The sequence below is a fragment of the Marmota marmota genome, unplaced genomic scaffold (genome assembly GCF_001458135.2).
Source record: "Marmota marmota marmota unplaced genomic scaffold, marMar, whole genome shotgun sequence".
Classification (NCBI taxonomy): Eukaryota; Metazoa; Chordata; class Mammalia; order Rodentia; family Sciuridae; genus Marmota; species Marmota marmota.
The window spans coordinates 5,202,726-5,221,127 of record NW_026000101.1 but is presented as its reverse complement, the minus strand read 5'-3'; positions in this window follow the sequence as shown (position 1 = coordinate 5,221,127).

Below are 18,402 nucleotides of genomic sequence, written 5' to 3'. Positions count from 1 at the left end.
GATCTAACATGGATCTTCCATTGCAAAAACTTTGTACCTAGAAATATTTGTTTAAAAAATACAAGCATTTTTAAAAATAATTTTGCAAATACCTGAGGTATGGATAAAAACTAGAGCAAACAACAGACAACTCAGAAAGCTTAAAAGGAAAATAAGAATGAGTGATATGCCCACAGGGCTTTGAAAACTTCTGACACAGGCCCGGAGAGGAAATGGAGATTAGGCTGAACTGCAAACCCCTTGGCTGAATGTGGCCAACAGAGCCCCCAAGGAAAGACGAGAGACATCACTTGTGAAAACTTAAGGAAATTTCTGTTCAGTCATTAGCTGACCAATAATATAGCAAAGATATCATGGCCACACATGACAAAGAATAGGCTTTACAGAGTCTAGGAGCTTGGAAAAGTCATTCAAAATCAGCAGAATTATTTTGGAAGAGTAGACAACAAACAGTAAATACTACAACAAGCAGTAGCAACAATAAATCACCATGGAAAGGGGGCAGAATTTAATTTCTAAAATTTCTAAAATAGTCACTTTATATTATTTTAAGTATCCAGTTTAAGACAAAAAAAAGAGATATGTTAAAAAAGAGATATGTTAAAAAGGTGTGTGTGATGTGTGTATGTATATATATATATATATATATATGTATATATATATATATACACATATGTGTATGTATGTATAATATATATATACATACACACACACACACATAAAAGCTGTCCCTAAGGAAGCCCAGTCATTGAACATACGGATGAAGACTTTAAGTCAGTTTAGTATTAAGGAGATTACATGAGTCAATAACTGTAGGAAACCATGTCCAAAGAACCAACGGAAGCTATAAGAACAATGTCTCACCAAATATGGAATATCCATGAAGAGATAAAAATCATTTTGAATGAACCAAATACAAGTTCTGGAGTATGAAAATTAAGTAGTTGAAATGAAGAATGGATTTGAGCAAGAAGAAGAAGGAATCAGGAAGCTTGTGGTAAATCAACTGAGATTGTGCAATCTTAGTAACCGAAAGAAAAAGGAAGGAAAAAATCTGTGAGACACCAAAAAGCATATGCTTATGGAAGGCTTAAACGAAGAGGAAAGAGATAAAGGCGCAAAAATGTTATCTGAAGAAATAATGGCCAAAAAATCTTCCCAATTTTCACAGGAAAAAAAACAAATCTACATATGCAAGAAGCTCAACAAAGTCCAAGTAGAATAATTCCAAACTAGCCAAACCACATTCAAACTACTGACGCACATTGAGTCTTGCAAGCATACAAGGGATCAATAGAATTAATAGCTGGTTTCTTATCAGAAATCACAGGGACAAGAAAGAAGTGGAATGAAATATTCTAAGTATTAACAAAATTAAAATACTTTCTGTCAACCAGGACTTCAATATCCAGCAAGTGATCCTTCAAAAATGAAAGAGAAATTTAAAATTCCCTGATAAACAATAACTAAGATAAATTGCTGCTAGCAGACCTGATTTACAAGAAATGCTTAAGGAAGTCTCTCATGCCTAAATAAATAAATAAACAGTTCAAATTACATGGAGAAATAAAAAAGCACTGATAAATATAATTATCCAAATACATATAAAAGATAGCTTAAATTTATTCTTTTTCTATAAAACTCCTTTATCTAAGTTTAGACAACTATGTAAAAGAATGATTAGAAATTTGTGTTGATGGACATACAATTTATGGAGATTGGTTTACAATGTATAAAGAACAGCAAAAATAAGGTGAAGAAGAGAATTAGATTTATGTAGGAATGCAGGTTTTTGGTTTTTTTTTTTTAAGAGAGAGAGAGAGAGAGAATTTTTTTAATATTTATTTTTTAGTTTTCGGCAGACACAACATCTTTGTTTGCATGTGGTGCTGAGGATTGAACCCGGGCCGCACACATGCCAGGCAAGCGCACTACCACTTGAGCCACAACCCCAGCCCAAGAATGCAGGTTTTACATGGTAAGAAAATTATGCTGGTATTGATACAAACTGTGATTGTTTTAAATTATAATGTTAATTGCAATCCCAGAACAACCACTATGAAAATAACTTTAAATTTTTATAATTTAAAGTAATTTTATAATTTTTATATATAATTTTGCATATATACACAGAGAAATTTAAATGGTATCTACCAAACATGGGTACTGGGGATGGGTACTGGGGATTGATCTCAGGGACACTCAACCACTGAGACACATCCCCAGCACTATTTTGTATTTTATTTAGAGACAGGGTCTCACTGAGTTGCTTTAAACTCGCAATTCTCTTGTCTCAGCCTCCCAAGCCACTGTGATTAACAGTCATGCGCCACCGTGCCCAGTCAAAACATCTATTTAACACCAAAAAGGCAATAATGGAGTAATACAAGAACCAAAAAAAAAAAAAATAGACAGAAACCACATAACAAATAGCAAATGCTAGTTCTACCTTATCAGTGATTATATCTCACACAAATGAACTAAACACTCCAACCAAAAGGCAGAGACTGGCAGAACAGAATTTTTAAGAGGATCCGACTAAATGCAAGAGACACTCTATAGATTCAAAGACAAATAACTTGAAAACAAGCTGATGGGAAAACATATACAATACAATTACCAAAAGACTCCTCAAACAGCTACCCTAATGTCAGATAAAATAGACTGTCAGTCAAAACTTGTTGTTAGAGATTAGAACAAGTTACAATGACAGAGCAGTCAATCTATGAGGCAGTGTCGTTGGGAAGACGCTATTAATAATGCTTAATAGTTTTTCCTTCATTCTATGAGGAGTAGGGAATTAGAGATTAAAAAAATTAAAAGCATGACCAATCAATAAGTCTGTGTATCACCCTGGTGAGCAGTGAAAATGATTGATGAGTATTTCACAGGAGGTGAAATGTTGGTCCGTGTAGGTCTTACAGAGGTTCCTTGTCCTTATGGGCCTCCTGAACATGGGAAATGGAGAGAAACATCATAAAAGCAAATATACCAACTAACAACGTCCTGGGCATAAAGGATAAAATAGGTAGAAGGGCCTACATGTTTTCTAACTAAAGCCAGGTACCAAATCAGACCTGTAGAGTTCATCTCTGTATAAAGAATCTGGGATATAATTCTGCAACTCAGAAGTCAGACTCTCAGAAAAAAGACAGTTAGCACCCAACTTTACAAAATGGCCACAGGACAGAGGACATACACTTCCCAAATGGAGTGTGATCTGCAGCAGAACTTGCCTCTAGGACAGAGGAAACTGAAAGACCTTTCCATCCCTAGAGGAAGTGATGCTCAACACAAGTGGCAAATGACAACCTGTCTGGGTGAGGAGCCTCCATTAATGATTAAGACAAGGAAGAGCAAAAAAGTCAATTGGCGTGTCCCAGTTCAACCCAATGACAATGTGTGGCCCTAAGAAGTGCTTTCCTCACAAGAGCTCCAGGTTTCTGAGCTGACACTTCCCTAACTCCAAACTATATCTAGCACCATCTAGTGAAATAACTTAGAATACTTTGTTTAAAAAAAAAAAAAAAACTGAGAAATGGTTAAAAACATAAATCCATGAAAGTTGTGGGGTTTTAAGGATGAATGGGAGGAAATGCCTACGGTGTCACCTGGAACACATTGCTGAATTCCCAGATAATAAGGATGCTTTTAATTTCATCAGCCACTTGATGTGGTTACCATGTCAAAGCATTGGCTTGGCTTTTTTTTTTTTTTTTGGGGGGGGTGTGGAATAAGGAAGAAGGAAAAGACTGACTGTGGAGGGGAGAACTGGGGGTGAACCTGGGGTCTGTGGGCTCCTGAGAAGAGGAGAATGTGCGATTGTGTGCTGGAGCCAAATATGTGCATCTCTTTCCAACTTCTTGCTCAGCAGTATCTCATTTTTACAAAGCAAATAGGCAAATAGTACAGATCAGGGTCACCCCCTACCCCACTCCAGACAGCCAACTGTGAAACACTCAACGCACCCCTGGAATCTACCCACCTCCCACCTCCCAGCCAATCACAGTCCTCGAGGGGGGTGGCCACAAAGAGGGACTTGCTATAGCCAGGGGCCTACCAGCCAAAGAAAACCGAGTCTACATAGCCTGTGGTTGATGTGCTAACTGGTGGCTGCTTCGCCCTTGTCAAAAAATGTCAAAATTACCCAAACTTATAAAAAACAAAGCAGTTCAAGCTACTTCATCTGTCAGAAAGCAATTGAAACGCCTTAGGACCTTCAGGAAGAGATAAGTCAGGTGCGAATTCTTAGCTAAAGGTAGCTAACTGTGCAAGCTGAGTGCAAGAAGAGTTTAGGGTCAGCAAAGCCAGTTTTGTGACCTCGTTTGACTTTCCTCAGTGGGTAATATTGAGCAATTTAGACCACAGGCTGTTTCTTCAACTAAAATACCAGTGGTGTTTTCTTTCTTGGATTAATGGAATCCTTTCCTTCAAATCACCAATATTCTCTTGTAAGTACCACACCGTCATTTAAGAGATCAGCTTCCTGGGAGGTCCTCCAAGCTTCTCTTGAGACCTCAGAATATGTTCTAAAAATTACTGGTGTAAATAATTTCTGAGAGTCCAATTTCTATCCAGCAGTGAGATTTCAAACAAGGAATTTGCTGGCAATCAGATGAACTTCTCTCTTCTCCCCTTTACATACAGGAATGAGCAGTCTCCTTTTCTATCTAATCTAAGACATTGGGGGTGGAGGGTCCAAAACACTGCTTCTCTGCACACGTACCCCAAGGGCTCCACTCCAGCCGGTCTGAAGATTGTTGGCCATAGATGGTTTTCAAGTCAGAACGACTGGATGCAGATGGAAATCACATCTGGATAAGACCTTTCCATTCCATTCCAAAAACTGACTGGTATCGGGTGTCTGCGTGCATAGATGGGTTACCTGTCCTATTTTGAAGAGTCCTGATCCTAAAGGAAGATAGCTAAAAAAAAAAAAAAACTGTAATTTTTTATCAAGAGATAATAGTCAAGGGGAGTTATATTTTGTTAAACTTTTAAATTGTTTCATGGTCATAAACAGAAAAGATATTGGATCCTTTCATTGCTAGCATCTCCTCTACAGAGAGACTGTGGGTTTTTCTTTTTTTTTTCATTTGAAGGTGATTATGATTCTAAATGACCCAAGTTCATGCATATAAAGGTGATGTCTCCTTGCCCCATAGTAGTCACTGGGGTCCGCAGCTGCATAGCAGAGGACATACACAGGTGGGCCATGGGCCACCTCTAATCTCTGCAGAGTAGGACAGGAGTTTCCATTCGTGGCCAATTTTTAAAATTGGAAAATATCATATGAAAATTCAACTTTGTGACATTTCTTGGGCAACACAAACAAGGTACAGAGGTGTCGGGCCTGCAATCCTGCCTGGCACCCATCAGCTGGGCTTCCCATGGCCATTTCCTGACAGGCACACACTCTGCTGTCTGCCACACTCTGCCCCCACCCCCATCCCTGGCACCCATTCACCCTCCTCCCTGTCTTACTTAAACTTGCACCCCACTGAGTTACGGCTGCACCCAGCTGAGCTGCCAGTGACACTGGCCTGGTGGAGCAAAGTAAAGACAATCCTTAGACGCAGCTCACTGAGAGTCACCAAGCCTGGGTCCCCCTGTCCCTAAGAGATGGGGATGCTCCTGTAGCCAAGACACACTCGGCTCACTTGCAGACTGGACCTCTGAGCTGCCTTCGGAGACAAGCTGGGGAGTTCATGGTGGAGTACATTTATTTCTGAACTTAATGACACGGGGAGTCACCAGTTTGCCTACAGTATCAATTTTTCATAAAATAAAATAAAGGAGAAAAGTTATTGACTCAAATGTTCCAAGAGTGCTTGGTCTAGGGAAGAGTGTATTTTTAGCCTGGATATACCGACAGGAATGCCCCGCTCCATGTAGAAAAGTAATGAGAGCTACCACTACTTGTTTTTAGGTTCTCTTTCCAGAGAGATTGTATATTTGTTTTAGGTTCTCACCCAGAAAGGTTGTATATTTACAGATGAGAAATTCAAGGCTCAGAGAGGTTAGTTAACTTGGGCAAGCCACGCAGCTTTATTATTTAACAGAAATAGCAATTACTGTACAGGCTGACTGAAAACCCACACCTTGTCTACTAAGTTGTGCTGGCAATATTCTAAAATGGCCTTTTGTGCTCCTTGGTACAATTTCTTAAAGATTATTTCCCTTGAGCCTTTTTACAAGCTTATGGGGTGGAAGAATTATTATCCACATTTTGCAAATGAAAAGTTAAAGCACAGAGAATTTAAGTCTTAATTTAATAAGTAGTAACCAAGGACTAATCCTTACATTGCCTAATTTCTAATCCAGTGTTCTTCCTGCTTCATCAAACACAAAGCCCACTTTGAATTGAGTGTGACTTTCTCTTTAGTCGCTTTATTTTAAAGAGTTGTGATGTTTTGATGTCCTAGAAATGGTGTGCATTTCTTTTAATGAAGGATTTTTTTTAATTTGAAAAAGGAGTAGAAAAAAAGGCAACCAAAAAATGTTAAATTATTCTACTCATTAAAATAACCATGCTTCTTTTAAGGTAGCCAGTAAAACTTCTCTGTAACTGTGCTCTATTTATAATTACAGAGACACATTTAGTCCTTTGTGGCAAAGGCAGTTGACAAGGAAAATAGGTCTGGGTAAAATGCTTTTTTTTTTTTTTTCAAAATAGCACAACCGAGTTTAGAAGCAATAGAAGTGACCAAAGTGAAGCCACAAACTGGGAATATTTTTTTTTTAAAATTATTTTAATGGTAGAGGGGAGATCAGTGGTTTAAACAGATTGAACTTTGGTGTCAGAGAATCTATTTTATTTATCTGCCTATGGTTTTGCAGGGCTGAAATTTCCATAAATAGGAATTTTTTAAAAGGCAAACATGAACACTACAGAAATGGAATAAATGGCTGCACTACTCCAGAGGAACACAGTCTTTCTGGAATCAGACACACCAGGAGAAGGTCTTAAAATTTCTCTTAGTGTCTCCACTGAATTCATAGATTCCCATCTTGGAAGACGCCGTCTGTTCCTCTCTCATAGACACATGCCACTTTCTTCTTTCATGACATCCTCAGACAACAGATGCCTGTACGTGCAAATCCAATTTACTCTATAAAAGGAACAGACTTTTATTTCCCACATTTGATATGAAGAAAGGGCTTTGAAATCCTTTCTGGAGGGGGCTCATGCTGAGAGCTTGAAGTCCTTACCCTGGACTTTTGGAGGATGTGGGGACCAGTTTCAAGCCAGGGGAATCGACACTGGGAGAAGTCCACAGGGACCCAGGAGGCAGACAGACTAGAAGACGGCAATGTTAGGGTGCAGGCAGGGAGCGCTGCACTAGGAAGACGGGCCAGAACAGGGTCACACTCCAGTTTAGAAGATTCTCACAAGGATAGTCACTGAATCAAGGAATCCTAGTCCCTGAATCAACTCTCTCAACTTCAATTTCTTGAAACTCATCTTTCCCTCTTCTTTTGGTCCCAGTAGCTGAGACAAGCTTGAAGCTCCAGAGGTGACCAGGAAGCCCCTGGATGGTAGCCCAGACATGGCTGTGGGGATAGGAAGCCAGGCAGGTCGTGGATCTGGAGCACGTTGATGGAGAGCCAAAGAGCACCGCCTCCTGATTGTGGCCTGTCAAGGACATCTGCTCTGCAGTCAACAGCAGAGATTGGACAGAGATTGACAAAGAACAGACTCCTCACAAGAACTCCAGTACCCAGAGTCACAACGGGTGACTCTCAAGGAACACATGCCCAAAGCCCAGGGTCCATTCTAATGGTCAGAGGCCACACCAAAGCAGAGGTTTCTTTCATATTGTGAACATAACCCTAGAATATATGCATGCTGACTAATCATGCAGAATACTCTAGAACTTTGGCTTATGACCAGGTTCAGAATTATTTTATTATCAATGAGAGAAAAAGATCATATTGCTAAAAGCAATATTTAGAGTGAAGTCCTTTTAATAAAATGACTCTCTACAAAGTGCAGCCGTTAAACTCGCAGAAGCCCAGATCTAGGCTTCTAAATTCTTATGTTGAACTATGATGCCCTCAACTGAGGAGAAGGAGCCCCAACAAACAGTGTCAGCCAAGTACCTCTGGTTTGACTTTAGCATATGTCCCTTTTTCAAGCGAAACTATGTGGGTGTAGCACCCCTTATCCTGTCCTCTTAACTAGGACAAGAGAACTCGAGAATTAGATAAGCACACTGTGAATAAAGCATTATGAAATTCCCCAACTGCTTTTTCTGTGGCATCTCTGGCTTCATTAAAAAGGAATTCCACTGCCTATTGATGGTTCTCATTCTTAATTTCCTCTGAATAATGTAACTGAGTGAATCAGTGTTTTCCTATAAAGATGCATGCTGGAATCTAACCTAAAGCTCTGCTCTACAGATAACCCTACCCTGAAAAGAACCCTTTATGGAAAATTGCTAAGGGAACATGTCAATATCCCTTACTCCCCTAAAGATGTATCATGGAAGGTCCTGGTGCCTGGACACATGGGGAATCCATGGGCCACCTAGCAAACAGGACAGAACACAGGCTTTACAGTCCTGTTTACTTCTGACCATGCCTTGCTTAGCCATTACCAACTGTGTGACCTTTACAGGCTGGGTGACCTCTGATATCTGTCACTAGACAATGGGAATCTTCTTTCCTTCCCTGCAGAGTTGTAAATGAGATCACATATTAACATGTCTTCCATAACACTTGTGACCTACAGCCTACTGGTCCCTGCCACTTCCCATTTTGCACGTGTAAGAGACAAGTGAAAGCAGAGAGTCCTTGCTCAGTGCTTTCCAGATTGCTAAAGGCTGTTCCAAAAATGACGAAATATCAAGATGGGCTCTCCTTGATAACTCAACATGCTTTGCTTCATAGCACTAAGCATGAAGCAATAGGAGCAAACGCCCAGCATGGGCCATAAAACAAAGTGTTTTGAACTCAAAGCTAAGCATGGGCAAGGTCTGCCTCTAAGAAAAGTCAAATCATGCAAATGAAGAACTCAGGGCAGAGTCAGGTTTAAATAAACACATCCCCAAACTCTACCCAACGGCAACCCTCAAGGTGGAGACCACCAATCTTTATTTTTGCCAGAAAATCAATGTTCTTGCTTCTCCATGAACACTGTTTTCATAAATTTGAAAAAAAAAAAAAAACGACGAGTGTTATGGTTTAGATGTGGTGTCCCCCAAAAGCTCACATATGAGACAACGTAAGAAGATTTGGAGGAGAAATGACTGGGTTGTAGCCTTAGCCCAACCATTGATTTAATCCCTGGTGGGATTAACTGAAGTGACCGGTGTGGCTGGAGGAAAACTGGGGCATGGCTTTGGGGTATATAGTGACTGGAGTCTGTCTGCTTCTTGGTCACCATGATGTGAGCTGCTTCCCTCTGCCACACCCTCCAGCCATGATGTCCTGCCTCACCTGGAGCCCAGCGGAATGGAGCCCAGCGGAATGGAGCCCTCTGTTGACCTCTGAAACCGTGAGCTCTCAAATACGCTTTTCGTCCTCTACAGTTGTGCTGGTTGGGTCCTTCGGTCACAGCAGCGAGAGGAAGCTAAGACAATGGAGTGGGTAGGTGGCCCACAGTTAACTCCTGCCACTCTGAGCCAGCCGTTTAGAAGCGTGATCCCGGCTCTGAGATTTGCCTTCCTTCCTTTTGCCAGGCACACTGCGGGGATGGTAAGATGAAAGAGGAGTTGCTTGGCAAAGAGATGGAGAACTGGAACCCAGCCGTGTCCCCCCAAAATAGACTCGGACATACAGAGAATGTATTTTTCTACCAATAGCCTGAGGGAGGACCTCCTCAATTAAAAACACTTTTGATACAAAGCCAGACTCCCCAAGATGACCGCCTAAAAATACACGAAAATCTAGGAAAAACAGCTCTCCATCCTGGAGGGAATGTCAATGGAAAATAGTTGCTAGGCTTTTCCAGCTACCAGTAATAAAAGATAAATAGGCTTCCCATTATGAGTCCAGTGCTGCAGGGGTCGTCAGCTGGGTTGGAGCCAACTTGGGGATTTTCTGAGTGCGTTACAAATTACAGGAACAAAATGTGGACTTTTCACTCCAGCCATGTTTTCTGAGGCCAGACAATTTATTGTTGGGTTTGCTTCCTTGTGGAGTCTCTAGCTGAAAAAGATGTCTCCGCGCAGGGAAGCACATACTTTGTTATTTTGAACAGCAATTGTAAAATGCACGCAGACCTTAAATGGAAGAATTAAATACATTAACTTAATGTATTTATTTTAATACATTAATTTTGTATTGTAAAGAAATGCAAACAAAAATAAATAATAATTCTTTTATAACTGAACATCAAGATGTGCATTTTTTTTTTTAAATTTTTGTCAATTCGTAATTTTTTTTAAAGTCCAAAGTAGAAATACTAATAGCAAAATGCAACATATCAACATATTTATATCTATCTAGCTTTCATTAAATTTCTTCAGACAGATGTCTTCATGGGAATGCTAACATTATGTTCTCCATATTATTAATGTTGCTGGAAGAAATATCTGTTCAGAAGGCTTCTGCCCCTATAGGCCTCATTAGCTGTGTGTTAGTTTTTCGATGTTAGAAGACTGAGGTCCTTTGAAGGCAGAGTTTTATTTTACTCATCTTTGAATCTTTGTCCCAATCCCTAAAAATGTGTGACATAAAAGAGATAAAAGTTTAATGAAGGAATTCCTGTTTTGTGAGCTGAAGGTGAAGTTATCTTTCATTATATTTTTCATGGATTCGAATGAATATCCATACAATAAGTTCTTCTTATATTTTAATGCTGGGGGGCAACATTTCGCTCTCTTGCGCGGCTCGCTTGAGCTCGCTCTCTCTCTCTCTCTCTCTCTCTCTCTCTCTCCATAATAATAAGAGCACACTGTGTTTCCTTTTCCACTTGGATCCCAGGAATTTCTAGGGCAAGTTTGAAACTCAATTACTGTCATTCTTCCTGGTCTAGAATTTCTGATTCATTTTTTTCTCTCTTGTCTTTCTTATTTTCCATGTTTTTTTTTTAATCTTGTATCTTTGTTTTAAGGAAATTTTATTTTAAGCTTCCTGAAGGTGGAAGAAAATAGAGAGTAAATACTTAGTTAAAAAATAAATGAATAAAGAAATAAGAAGCCAGCACATTGTTCACCAATGGCTCCTTGTACATCTAAGGAGAATGCCCCAGGAGACCGTTATGTTCTACCCATGATGGTTTAATTTGATCAAATATGGTACTACATTAATGGAAAACTACTGGACTGGGAGACCAATCATGGATGTTCAACCCCTGTCCCTCACTAGTTGAGTGACGTTGAACAAAACTCCTGTATCTGTCAGCATCCTCTTTCTCCTGTCATGAACAGAGTACATTCACCCTTTCAACAGACACAGAGTCTCTCTTGACTCTACAACAGGGACCGTGGCAGATATCGCAGACGTCAAGTGAATAAGAAGAAGCCAATTAATAAAGTTGGTGCCCAGCCTCGGAAGACAGAGAAGCAGACAGTAAAGCGTGACAGCACCCTACTTCCTGGGGTATTGGCGAGGCACAGAAGGGAGGCATCTAAATCTGGCTGCAGGCTTCCAGACTGTTTGAAAGGAGGCAGCAGTTGCATCGGGTCTTAGAGTTGATTGGAATTAGCTAGATGAGAAATGGAGCCAGGGAGAGAGCAGAGGGCTCCAGGAGAACACGTGTGAAATCACAGAGACGCGGAGAAGCTCCACAAGATGGGGGAAGTCCAAGTTGTTGGATGAAAACATAATACGTGTTCCGTCTACCTTCCAGGGCGGCTTCCAGGATCGGTTGAGTAGAAGTGTATATTGAAAGTGCTTTGTCAACTGTAAAGCGCCAGGCGTGTGTTCAAATCTAAGAGATTATTATTAGACACTCATTTTTTTTTCTCCCTCCAAATTGGAAACATTTGCTGGAGTAAACATCGCTGATGCATTAGCTGTCAGGATAGTGTATTATATTTGGAAAACATTTGCCAATGTCTGTTCAGTTTTTAAATTCCCAGTCACATGTGGTTTTTGTTTGAGAAAATACACCAAGTAATAATGGATTTATTGTTAATTGTGCAACATCAGAGCTTTAAGTTTTAAATAATCTCTATTCCATGTTGGCTGTGGATATTTGCAGTTGCTTATGTATTAATTAAAAACTGATAAGCAAATACCGTTACCTCTTTGTATCAGTTAAAATTTATCAAAAGAAATTCAGAATCCTTTCCATGGAGAAGCAAGCCAATAAAAACAAATTCCATCTGAAAAAAAAAGGAGAAAAAGAGGTGTGGTCACCTCCACATAAAACAAGTTTCCCCAAGAGGCCGGATGGCACTCAGACTCAAATACCCATTCCCTGTTTAGCACTCCAAGAATGAAACAGTGGGACCTCTCTCCCATGGTTGGAGAAATCACCAAGAGGGCAGAAAAATCAGGAAGGATAACTCATGTTCACAATTCTTTTTGGGGGAAGGGTACTGAGGATTGAACTCAGGGCCACTCAACAACTAAGCCACATCCCCAACCCTATTTTATATTTTATTTAGAGATGGGGTCTCTCTGAGTTGCTCAGCAGCTCGCGGTTGCTGAGGGTGGCTTTGAACTCACGATTCTCCTGCCTCAGCCTCCCAAGCCACTGGGATTACAAGCATGCGCCACTGTTCCCAGCCACAATTCTTGATAGTTATAGATGATCCATCTTTGGAGGGTTTGAATTACTGCATTTGAAAAAGTGCTTTCATTCTTTGAAAAAGTGCAACAGGAAGGCTTGAGGCAGAAAAGGATAATAGGAGTTTTATTTTGTGTTGCTGACAAGTTGTCCAGGCATTACCTTGTCCTATTCAATGCTCAGAAAATAACCATTGCATCCTGCCCCGGCTCCTCCTTACAAGAAAGAAACATTTGGAGTCTGGGAGGTTGACATTAGTGGTGAAATTTTATATTGAGTCATGCTTAATTAAGCCACTCATTAATAATATTGGTCATTGGGGTCTAATATAGAGTGTTGATGAACTAAGAAAGACATTTATTTATGTCCTTTGGTGTACAGGGAAGCTGAATCACAGCTCATCCGAGTTAGACAGGACCTGAAAGGTTATTCTGTATGACTCTTCATTTTATGGATGAGAAATTTAAGAGAAAAGTCAGCTCATTTTCTTAAGGTCAGGCAGTGACTAAATGACACAGTTGACTAAGAGCCTCCAGGGCTGTTCTACACTTGCTGCGGATCCAAGGCCAGCAAATACCCAGGGAAAAGATTTGGGAACTGCAAGGACTTCGAGAGAGGGGCTTCAGGCCGGGATCTCACCTTCAACCAGACACTCAAATCCCACCACCGAAGGGGGCTGTCACGTCCCTTCTTGCACAGGCTAGCTCAAGAGGGCCGGCCCACCCTGTGTCTGAAGCAGGCGGCCTCTGCTGGGCCATTCAAGTGGCATCGGGCTTCGGCAGGGCTCCCCGCCAAAGCAACAGGCTCTGCTGTGCCTTAACAAGAGCAGTGGCTGAGACTCCAGACAAGTCGACTTGCTTTAGAGGCGAGCTGGGAAAAAATGATCTGTCTATGTAGAATTCCTGTTGGTCCAGTCAGCTCCCATTCTCTTGTGAAACCGGATTTGTAGGCACATGCTCTGGCCAATGAGTCAGCCCTTAAAAAGTCATTCATAATTTATGTATAAACAAGAATAGCTTTTGTTTCAGAGAATTTGGGAGGGCTCTGTAGCTCGCCTCCTTCCAGGCCTGTTTCTGAGGAACAGTTCCTGTCTCAAGGCGGTTCCTATAGGCCTATAAATACTTTGATGTTCAGACATCTGGAACTTATATTTGGTGTTGACTAATGAGTATTATTATTTTATTATGTATTTATATATGATCTGAAAGAAATTTGAGGTTATATGCCACATAACTCTGTATACACACTGAACAATGACAAATTCTTTTTACCCATTACTCTTATGATTTATTACCCGGGCAGAAGAAGTTCTGAGTCACTCAATTGACATATAATTGTGTTTTGGAAGATAGTAATGGGACAGGGAGAATGTAAAATTGCCCTTAACATATATTGTTAAAAATAATTTCTAAGTGGGACAAAATGGACTCCAGAGATATTATTTCTCTCATTTTAAAAAATATCAAAGGATGGTCAATATGGCAACAAACGCCAGCCCTCCTTTCGAAAGAGTCAAGAGGAGCCTTGGCCTTAGAAATACATGTGGGTATGTTTGAAAGGGCAATAAACAATACAGAATGGATCTGACTTCAAAGAGTTGCCTATTGGGGAACCAGACCTATTTCAAAGCCTAATGTTCCATACCTAGTTTGCCTTGGTATCAATAAGCCATAGGTAAATACTGCAAGATCAAAGGGAAGGCGGGTGTGTGTGTGTGTGTGTGGGGGGGGTGATGACATTACTTTCTCTGCAAAGCATTTCCCCCCAGGGACACTGGGGCATAACCTTCTGTTGTGTGTTCAGGAATTTATTTTAGAGGAGTGTCGGAGGCTTTTCAGTGTGTCAGAGCTGCTGCTCACAGGCCAGGGAACGCGAGGCTCATGGAAGGTGGCATGCACAGGGACGAGGAGACTGAGCCAGGAGGAGATAAATGGTCCCTTTATGGTCCACACTGATCCGAGCTTGCTCGCTTGCTTCTGCCCCCAACGAGCAACATCAGTGTTAACTGGTTTGGCCCATCAGCAGCCCCTGGGTGGAAGAATGAGCCCTCTGTGCGCACAGGCAGAACGGTCGCCAACAAAGGCCCATTGCAGTATTTGAAAGCCCGAACTTGCCGCTGAATCAAAGCATTTCCAGGGGCTGAAGCTGTGAACAGGATGTGCCATGGACAGTGAGAGAGGCTCTGAGCCGCTCCCCTGGAGAATCCTTAGAATTGACTCATCTGCTTCACTGACAGTGCCCAATTTCAATGACACAGTGTGGGCAGTATTCACTTAAAGTCATTAGTGGGAGTTCTGTGAAATCCTAGGGAACTGAGTTTCAGGAGCCAGCTGCCTCCAAAGCAGAGAAGTCACAGAGACCCAGCTGAGCCCACTTCCAGAGAAGGAAGGAGTCCTGCAAACAAAGCAAAGTCAAGACTTGATTTAAAGTCTGTCGTAAAATGAAGTAGTAGTTCCAATCTCCTCCCGTCCACACACCTTGTTGATGGCTTTATTTTATTGTCCATGATGCTTGGATTAGACGATGGCTCCGTCACACACACTTAAGAAATGGCAGCCTTACTTTGAAAGAAATGCAAAACACTGAGACAAAGGAATAAGGTTTTGAGGCTATGTTTAGATCACACAGAAATTATCAGTCCTACTTCATATGTGTCACAATATTTTCCTTTGACTGCCTTCCAAGGAATATTTTTCTTGCCCAAAAGATGATATGAGGGTTAATTAGAAGTAAACAATAACTATATCCTGGAGATAAACAGCAACAGATTCTTGGGTAGCCTGAAACAACCTCCGTTTAAATGATGGATGATTGATAACATCAGCCAGTGGTCCTCACAGCCTCACTACCTCCCCAGGGTGCTCTTCCTGCCGAGCTGCTCCTACCCCAGTTCTAAAGGTAGTGCCAACGAGGTAAGTCAGTGTATCAGCTAATCTTCCCTATCAACCTTCCCACTTTATTCCAAGGCACCAGGGCTTGGAATTATGCCATGCTTCCAATGTGGATGGGTAGATTTGGGGTTTTGGTGAAATTATAACCAAGTTCTAAATCCCTCATTCCAGGCACCTACATAGCTCCACGGTCTGTCAGTATCCATTGGTCTTGTTCACCCTGCCCTTAGGGTTGTGCCTTCATTCCCTGACCTGACCTGGTAGAATTAGAGTGGCCCAACCCTAGATCTCACTCCTTCTGGGGAGACACTGGGGCTCTACATGACTTTTCTCTGGCCATTTTCACCAGACTGTATTCCACCCAGTTTTCCCCAAACATTGAGGAGAACTCCCAATGCTCCTCAAACTCCCTCTTAAATAGTGGTCACTTGGATTCCTGGGTCCTGGATACCCTGATGAGATGCCATCAGAAACACCCTGGGATGTGCTACCCTCTCTGACTCTCCTCATTGACCTCCTAAAACCAGTCTTGCATCTAGGTCTTCCTTCAGCTCTGGAGAGGGTATCTTTGCCCAACCCTGGCTTTTATTCTCCATGGTGCAGGGTTACCAAGTTTGACCCATGAAGCATCAGGTCTGAGCCATTTCTAGCTGTTTCCATGAATTTTCACGGTGAAGGAAACAAAGAGCCACCCTTAAAAATATTTCTATTGCCAAGAATAATGTTAATGATCCTAACAGTCTGTTATAAACCTCCCAAAAGGACAATCTTTGCTTTCAATGAGAAAAGGAAAGATTCATATACAATCTACTTTGAGAACCTATTTTACACAAGAAAAAGAATCCTAATGGGGAAAAAAATACACACAAACCTAGAGTGGTGGAAAGATGCATTCATTTATCCACTCATAAGATTTTATTGAGCATCTACAATGTTCCAGATACTTGTTCCAGGTGCTGGGCATATATAAATAAACAAAGCAGTTCAAAACATCTGCTCTTATGGAGCTCACCTTCAGAATATCACTAGCCGTGTGATCCTAAGTCATTTCATCTTTCCAAACTATATTTTCCCCACCCACAAAGAAAGGTAGAGAGAGGTGATGGGAGGGGAGATAGGGAGGGCAGCAGAATCCAACTGACACTAGGATTGCTGTATGTATACACATGGATATATAACCAATGTGATCCTGCAATCTGTACACGTGGAAAAATGAGAATTCATACCCTATTTGAATCAAATGTATGATATGTCAAGATCATTGTATTGTCTTAAGCAATTAATAAAAATAAATAAACAAATAAAATAAAGGGAAAGAAGTCCCATTCAGCTCTAACTTCTTTAAAAATGCTGAAATAAACAGATCACATATCATGCCAACATACCCCTGCCTGAGTGAATGTCGAGGAAAAACTGTAGGTAAAATTCAGTCTAATCCTATGATATTCACCTGACCACCAGCTAGGTGCCAGCAGATATTAGAAAAATAAAGATGAATGAATTATATACTCTCCACCCCTCAGCACCTCCATACCTCCTGGAGTAGGCAGACACATGAAATCAATTATTTTTAACAAATTGGCTCTTAACAAATTACACTTCTCAATTGTTACCAATTTATACAGTACATAGAAACACAAAAGGACATGAAAATGACCAGAAATCCTGCCAATAAGAAGTGGTCACGCTTGATAACTTGACGGACCCTCTTCCGGATAGCCTTCTATGCCTGCACATGTGAATTCCAGGTTTATTCTTTTCTGTCACTTGGAAAATACAGATATTCAAATATTGCCTTTTCCCTCAAGTACAGGACCCGGACTTCTCTCCTTGCCCATCTCTGGATTTACATAATCATCTCATTCCTGTCAACTATTCCATCCCATGTCCATACAGTTGTGAATTTATCCAGTTTCCTACTGATGGACATCATCTTCTAACTTTTCTATATTAGCAAGAACATTTCAACAGATATCCTAATGTTTACCTATTTGTTAACCATTGGTGCACCAATACTTTCTTCAAATACATTTCCTTGGGTAAGAGATGCATGTCAATGTATATTTTTACACTTTAGATTTGCAAACATTGAGTTTCGGTCAATTTAGAGCTCCAGCAACCATATAGGAAATACCTCATTTATCTGCACTCTCATTATTTTCAGGGCTTTTTTGTTTTTCTAAACCTGTTCAATCTTTGCCAACCTGACGTGTTAAATTCCTTATGGAGTTTGTGTTGGTGAAGTTGAAATCTTTCATGTATATATTGGTTATTAATATTTTTGCATTTGCTAGTTTGTTGTTCATGTCCTTGGCCATAACTTTTTTTAGTTGTATAAAGTGATTTTTTTCACTCAATTGGTTAATATCTATTTGTACTTAGAAATATTATCCCTTCTGCAACTATGGGTGCTATAAATACTTTTTCTAGCATGGAGTTTCAACCTTTTAAGATTGCTTCTTAGCCACCCAAAAGACTTTCTTTAATTGTTGAAAATTTCAAACACACAAAGAAAAGAGCCTCATAAATGGACCCCCAGGCCAGCCCGACTTCAACGGTTTCCATTTGTGGACAATCTTGATTTGGTTTTGAATCTCCTTTCTTCTAATCTTGAATTCTTTTGAAGCCAATCCCAGACAGCCTATTACTTAATCCATTTACGTATTTCTAAAAGATAAGGTCTTCCTTTGGCAATGTTTTAATATCATTACATCTATCAATATTTTTCATTTATGTTCTCTGACTTTCATTATAAACCCACGCCATCCGTGAGGCCAAATTACTTATAAGTAGTTTTATGATTTATTCATATATTGCTGTTGTTCCAAA